The 7574-nt window shown below is 41.6% G+C and overlaps 2 long non-coding RNA genes across 2 annotated transcripts; one reads left to right on the top strand and one right to left on the bottom strand.

Moving 5' to 3' along the window:
- Positions 1–507: 507 nt before the first annotated feature.
- On the top strand, positions 508–4984 carry LOC134647193 (uncharacterized). The gene is made up of 4 exons (XR_010096812.1): positions 508–1009; positions 3217–3321; positions 3623–4003; positions 4372–4984. It is a non-coding gene; the product is annotated as an uncharacterized LOC134647193 (long non-coding RNA).
- A 45-nt stretch (positions 4985–5029) lies between these two features.
- LOC135932152 (uncharacterized) lies at positions 5030–7574 on the bottom strand. Its single transcript, XR_010573295.1, has 3 exons — positions 6672–7574; positions 6110–6250; positions 5030–5420 (listed from the first exon to the last, which is right to left on the bottom strand). It is a non-coding gene; the product is annotated as an uncharacterized LOC135932152 (long non-coding RNA).

The following is a 7574-nucleotide window of genomic DNA, read 5'->3' as shown; positions in this document are numbered from 1 at the left end:
CAACTACTAAGGATGATTTTTAATGAATTTTTGAAAATTACATAATTGTAGTGTATTGATTTTATTGCATTGAATATAAATGTCCTTTAATATCTGAGGAATTCTACAGTAAATATGTATGAAACTTGGCCCAGAGGTACAGTAGGTGTCCAAGAGGAGGGATGTGTTGAAAGTTGGACCTCAACTACTAAGGATGATTTTTAATGAATTTTTGAAAATTACACAATTGTAGTGTATTGACTGTATTGAATTGAATATAAATGTCCTTTAATATCTGAGGAATTCTACAGTAAATATGTATGAAACTTGGCACAGAGGTACAGTAGGTGTCCCAGAGGAGGGATGTGTTGAAAGTTGGACATCAACTATTAACAATGATTTTTAATGAATTTTTGAATATACAACCAGACTGTCACGATGGTTGTATTGGGCTGTTCCACTGCAATATGTGTGCGCACGTGCACGTGTGAGTGTTCGCGCGCGTGCACGTGCGCGCGGGTCTAGGCTTTCAATCGGGATATAAAGCGAAAAGGCGCTACCGTAAAGAGTGGTGTAAAAGCGCAAGGAAATTTATGCGGCGGAGAAGAAGCGGCTGGCTTGACCGCGGCTCACAAATGACGGCTCACTTGACCGCGGTGGATGGCGGACTGGTGTGAACTTCAGTCAGTTCTGCTCATTTAAGCAAATCAGATAGAGAGGGATCATTTACCTGTAGATACTGTTTGAGTCGTTTAGATGATGTTTCTGAAATGCTTAGGATGATAATTGCTCTTCAAGATGTTAGCATCGATGACAACATTGTCGAAGGTTTAAGATCAGTTCAGCACCGTGTTCGTTTGGAATACGCCGAGGAAGAACCTGTCTTCAAATGTTGGTCGTCCACGTCTTGAAATCCCGGTGCAGCACTCAGGACTTTAGTGCTGTCTGGGATAACCATCGGGGTAATTGCCGATATGTTTTCTGTGTCTCCGAGCACAATTAGGAGGAAATTGACGGAGGAAGGTCTAAAGTAAGTTTATGCTGTAATTGAACACCTGTGTTATTCTGTACATAGCATTGTTTAGATGTTGACCTTAATTATGACGTTTGACAATGAAATATTATCGCTTACTTTTTGTTGTTGTTGTTACTGTCTAAGTGGGGCAGCTACGGCTAAAGCTATCGGCGCCATCTCGGCGTTGAGACACGTTTAAGATAAGATAAGATAAGATAAGATAAGATAACCTTTATTAGTCCCACACGTGGGAAATTTGTTTTGTCACAGCAGGAAGTGGACAGTGCAAAAGTTATGAAGCAAAAATTAGAATAAAATAAAATAAGAATAAATACAGTACACAACTGTACAGAATAGAATAAAATAGAATACTATATACACTAGAATAAAATAGAATAAAATATACAATAAGATAAAAATGCTATATACAACTGAGTAAAAATACAACGATGCCAGAAAAGATTATTGCACATTAGTGTTATTGCACATTTGTGGATGTGTGTGTATGATCAGTTAAAGTCTTTGTTGTGGAGTCTGACAGCAGTGGGGAGGAAAGACCTGCGAAATCTCTCCGTCCCACACCGTGGGTGCCGCAGTCTCCCACTGAAGGAGCTGCTCAGTGCTGTCACAGTCTCATGCATGGGGTGGGAGATGTTGTCCAGCAGGGATGACAGCTTAGCCATCATTCTCCTGTCACTCACCACCTCCACTGGGTCCAGAGGGCATCCTAGAACAGAGCTGGCCCTTCGGATCAGCCTGTTCAGTCTCTTCCTGTCCCCAGAAGAGATGCTGCCGCCCCAGCAGACCACACCGTAAAAGATGGCTGAGGCCACCACAGAGTCATAGAAGGTCTTCAGGAGTGGGCCCTCCACTCCAAACGACCTGAGTCTCCGCAGCAGGTACAGCCTGCTCTGCCCTTTCCTGTAGAGGGCGTCTGAGTTATGAGTCCAGTCCAGTTTGCTGTTCAGATGAACACCAAGGTACCTGTAGCTGTCCACAGTCTCAATGTCCATACCTTGGATGTTCAGTGGTTGCAGTGGAGGATGTTTGTGCCTGCAGAAGTCTACCACCAGCTCCTTTGTTTTACTGGCATTGATCTGGAGGTAGTTCAGCTGGCACCAGTCCACAAAGTCCTGAGTCAGTCCTCTGTACTCCTTGTCGTCCCCATCAGTGATGAGGCCGACTATAGCAGAGTCATCAGAGAACTTCTGCAGGAAGCACTGGGTGGAGTTGTGGGAGAAGTCTGCAGTGTAGATGGTGAAGAGGAACGGAGCCAGAACCGTTCCCTGTGGGGCCCCCGTACTGCAGACGACCCTGTCCGACACACAGCCCTGAGTCCTCACATACTGTGGTCGGTCGGTGAGGTAGTCCAAAATCCAGGTAGTGAGGTGATGGTCCACTCCTGAGTTCTCCAGCTTGTCCTTCAGAACCGAGGGAAGAATAGTGTTGAAGGCACTGGAGAAATCAAAGAACATGATTCTCACAGTGCTTCCAGCGGTCTCCAGGTGAGCGAGGGAGCGATGTAGGAGGTGAATGACGGCATCATCCGCTCCAATGCCAGGCTGGTAGGCAAACTGAAGTGGGTCCAGTGATGAGCTCACAAGGCGCCGAAACTGAGCCAGGACCAGCCGCTCCAGGGTCTTCATCAGGTGGGATGTCAGAGCCACCGGCCTGTAGCTGTTGAGGTCCTTGGGGCGTGAAGTCTTTGGCACTGGTACAACACAGGAGGTTTTCCAGAGCTGTGGGACTCTTCCCAGCCTCAGGCTCAGGTTGAAGAGGTGCTCCATCACCGTTTAGCCGGCGGAGTGTTAGCTGTTAGTGTGTTAACTCAGAGACTGGGGGCAGTGGAGCCTGTAGGAACCTTTTACACAGAGAGTAGACCCACCAGCTTTCCACAATCTACTTACTTATCACATCTTGGTAGACAGCAGGGTCATTAGTGCTTTAAATAGTACATAGTTGAATGTTTCATTGCTGTTTGCAGCTGATTGTTCTCTGATAACACATAACAAAGTTGATGTTAAATAGCGAGTTTATTGAAATGGGTTTGTCTATTTCAGCAGCGTTATAAATATCATACTTTCTCTGGTGTCTTCAGTAAAGCTAAAACAAGAATACATTTACATCCTTGGTTCTTTCAGTATTAATTGGAAAATTTTGTTGAGATTTGCTGTTACATGAAAAAATGTGCAGAAAATCTGATAGGAATTCTTCTATTGGAGATGTGGATTTGGATTCAAAAGTGCTGGACATTCAGCATCATCACCCAAATGCCGACTGCAGAATGATGATGGGACATCTACGATCCAGAGGCATACACATTCAAAGTAAGCTGATACTGTTAAAATATCCAAACACCAGTTTCCGGCCTGGAAAGCATGTGTCAGTGTGGCCATAATGTGATATTTTAATGTAGCCATCAAAAATGACTAGCATGTTCTTATCACTGTTATGCAGTTATGTTCCTGTTTGAACCAGTCTGTAAACTATTCTCTCTCCTCACTAAATCTGTACAGCACCTGGATACTTACCTTAAGCAATGATGATCTGTCCCATATGCATTACAGTGTTTACAATACAGTCTTTTTGTAGTTGTTAGTACTAAGACATGATCTGTTTGTTAATCAGGATTTCGACTGATGGATTCAATGAGACGAGTCAATCCAGAAGGGGTCAAGATGCGACGGTTATCTATTAAGACTGCAAGGCGTTTTCAGTACAGTGTACCAGCAGCAAATCACCTTTGGCATATAGATGGAAATCAGCATTGAGCGCCTGTGGAGGGATGTATATGAAAACATCTTCACCCAGCTGGAGATTCAAGGACTGCTCAACCCTGGTGAAAAAATTCACTTGTTTGCTCTGCACAGATGCTTTTTGCATCACATTCAACATCATCTTCAGTCATTCCAGGAAGCATGGAATCAGCAGGGACTCAGAAAAGCAAACAACCATTCACCCCTGCACCTCTGGTTGCTGCACAGAAAGGAGGGACAAGATTTGTCACAGGTACATGACTATTTGATCCATATTTGTTCTTGTATGTAAAACTCTGCTATCTGTAGTGGAGATGAGTTTATTTCTACTGTGCAAGTTGGTGTACCAACATTTTTTTTCCTGTAATTAGAAGTGTCTCCCAAGCCATTCTCTCCTTTTATCCCATCTGTCAGGTATAGATGGCAATACTTTAAACAAAGGTAAATTTGTTATACCTGAAGTGAACCAATCCTGACCTAGAATGGGTGAATGAATAATTAGGTGGTAGCCAATGCCTAAGCAACTCACATAGGCCCTGGCAGACTCAATAAGTCCATCTAGGAACAGCTGCAGGAAACACCTCTTCAGTTTAGATTTAAGACATGTGCATGCTCTTTCAGGTTGATGAGGATTATGGTGTGGACTGGAAAGGACCACATAATCACCGCCCATCAAATGAGATCACCATTCCTGAGATTCAGCTCTCACGTGCACTGAATGAACGAGACCCTGCTGTGCTACCAAACAACAACGTTTCACTCAGTCAAGCTTTGGATACCTACTGTGAAACTGTTCAGTCACTCAAACTTATGTTTGATACCACACCTTAACTCTTCAAAGTAAGCAGGTGCAATATGTCCACACCCTATTTCTTGCATAACCATACTTCAAAATCACTTGTAGAAAGACACTATCACATTTAATCAGTTTCTATGTCAGGAGGATTTTTTTTAAATTTCTACATCTATGGCTTTGTAGCTAATACTGACTCAAAACAGCATAACCAATTTCATTTTCAACAAAACAGTGAGTGGCTATAAAACAGGATTTGTTTTATACAGCTGTCACTTTAATGATATTCATTTCTTGGTTGGATGTACAGTACATGTCAACTCTGAGCAGATTTAATACAATGAACACAGTACAGTAGTGTAACATCTTAATTCAAATAATTTTTTCTAGAAATTTTTTTTGTACCAGTAGCGAGTATAAACAAAACATACTGTGTAATTTATAATGTACAGTGAACTGATTTTGATATCTGAACTCTTTGTCAGTTTATATTAAAACAAACCATAAATGCTCACCTGTACTGTGCATTTTTCACTGTCAAGTGTATTAAAAGGAACTAGAACTCGCTAGATTGTCCGTTTCTTTGAACACTGAATACAGTAATGTGATGCAAGAAAGAAGAAATGGTCTAATCTTACCATGTGGTTATGGAATCAATCCTAAACCAGACCAAAACCTGAGTCAGTAGAGTTGAGACACACCTGAATGTCCATTAGAAATGACTCATAGGTACAGTAGTGTGCAGGAAGACGTAGAACTTCAAAACAGGTGGAAGACTTTGGAAGACTGCTGTTGACCACTTCCACAGTCATTTCTCTCGGCAAGACTTCCCATCCTGTCCAAAACTTGATGAGGGCTTTTCGTTGTGCACAAGATGCTGCAACAGAAGATTGTTTTAAACTATAATGACATCCTATATTCATTATTTTGAATCCTTTATGGAGAAATACCATAAAAGATGACCACTTGCATACAGGGCAACAGACATTTTTGCCCCACTCAAATTGCTGTTGTAGCTGTTATAGATATTTTTATGTTAACAAAGCTAAAAGTAGTCTACATACAATTATAGTGCAACTGATAATGCCACCACTCTGTTTTTTTATGTATTGCATGGAGGCAGTATGGAGCAAATAACAAAACAAAATTATACTATAGTGTACTTTGTTAATGACCCAAGATCACTGGACTGTATGTAATTTACCAAAGTATAATCAGAGAAAACCAATGGCAAAATACCTATCGCAGCAGACTTACCATTTTCAATCAAGGACCGAAGGTAGCCTGCCACTCTGCATTTATCCTCGAGAGCATTCCTCTTCCTATTCCTCCTCATCTTCATCTTCTGTGGCAGGCCACAGTCATTTTATAGCTTTACTTATCTTGTGGTCTTAAGAGCGTCAGCAACATTAGGTGTATTTTTATTAAATGTAACCCAGCTGTTCAACTAACCCAAGCATACAAAATAGCATATTGGTGTTTTGTGTCAACAATTAATGTGCATCCTTCATAAATTAACCAAATACCTTTACTATTCAGATGTTAAAAGATGTGACCTGACCTTACCTCACAACAGGGAGCAGTCTCTGATTCCCTTGGTAAGAAAAGAGGAATGATGTCTGATCTTTCTGTCAGAAGCGGCCATACCATGGTCTCCTTAAGCCCTTTCCTCAGCTGCTTAACTTGACGACTTGTTCGTGTTATGACCTACAACGGTGAGACCAAACCAAAACTGAAGTTGGCTTCCGTAAAGTTACACACACTTTAAATGTTAAATATTTAAAGAACATCCACTGTACTAGTAAAAGCATTTTCAAATTATACCCACTTACAAAATCACTACGTTGAACTAAAATTGCTTTCTTTTCTTTCACATAGATTACTTGTCTTCCATATTAGCAGAGAAGATAAGCCACTTTAAAACAGTCATGAATAACTATTACCTACAACAATGTAAATAGTAATACAGACATTAACCCAGAAGACAATTATTTTCTCTTACCTAATTTATGGAATTCTTTACTATGATAAAAACAGTATTAAAAAAATCTGTGACTGAACTGATTAAAAAGCTCATTTTTGGCAGACAGACAGACTAACTGAGCAGTAATAACATATCGTTACTTACCCTGAACAGCGTTTCGTGGAGTGGAGCTAGCTGTGAAAGCGTTAGCATTTGCTAACGTTAACACTGTGCGGTTGTGATGAGAACTTGGACCAGGGACCGCTTCATCTCCAGTACACTGCTGCAATACTCTCTCAGACTGAGGTGAAGACGTACAATCTAAGCGGTTAGCAAGTTCTCTGAGTAACTCAGAACGGACTTGTCTCCTGCAGCCATATCCTTCACAAGAATTGATCCACCTGTAACGTTATTCGCGCCCAGTGTTTTGCATTTCTTTTAAACTTTTCTAGCAGTCCTTCACAAACAGGGAACAGTCTGTCTATTCTCTCCATCTGTCGGCTGCTGCTGGCTCTTCCTCCTCCTCTTCCTCACACACTGCTGAGTTTGTCCTGGTGGATCATCAGGGGTCCGTTCTTCGTACCTCGCTTACTACATCCAAGATCAAATGACACATCCAAGATCAAATCATCGCGCCAACTTTGAGCTCGCTAATCCGGTTCTCCGAACACACCTGTTGTTGACGATTAGTATAGCTGGATGAAGTAATGTGAGATCACTGGGTGGCTTAAAAGGGGCTACGCATCGATAGTAGAAACATTGATCGGCAACCCTGTGATTGGTCGGCGAAGATGTCGAAGGAGCGCGCTTAGTATTTTACGGCAGCAGAGCAAGAACTCTTGATTGAGGGATTTCAGGAGTTTCGGAGTTTAATTAAAACGCAAGGGAACACTGCAAAGGCTGCAAAAGCAAGGAGAGAGGGCTGGCAGAAAGTTGCTGACAAATTAAACTCGTAAGTAATTTATTATATTATATTACATTATATCCTCTTTCACATTAGAGCCACAACAGGACCCACTAGAACATGGGAACAAGTAAAAGTGAAATATAAGAATATTCTACAGAATG

Source organism: Pelmatolapia mariae, linkage group LG17 (genome assembly GCF_036321145.2).
Source record: "Pelmatolapia mariae isolate MD_Pm_ZW linkage group LG17, Pm_UMD_F_2, whole genome shotgun sequence".
Classification (NCBI taxonomy): Eukaryota; Metazoa; Chordata; class Actinopteri; order Cichliformes; family Cichlidae; genus Pelmatolapia; species Pelmatolapia mariae.
This window is presented reverse-complemented; position numbering and strand designations above follow the sequence as displayed.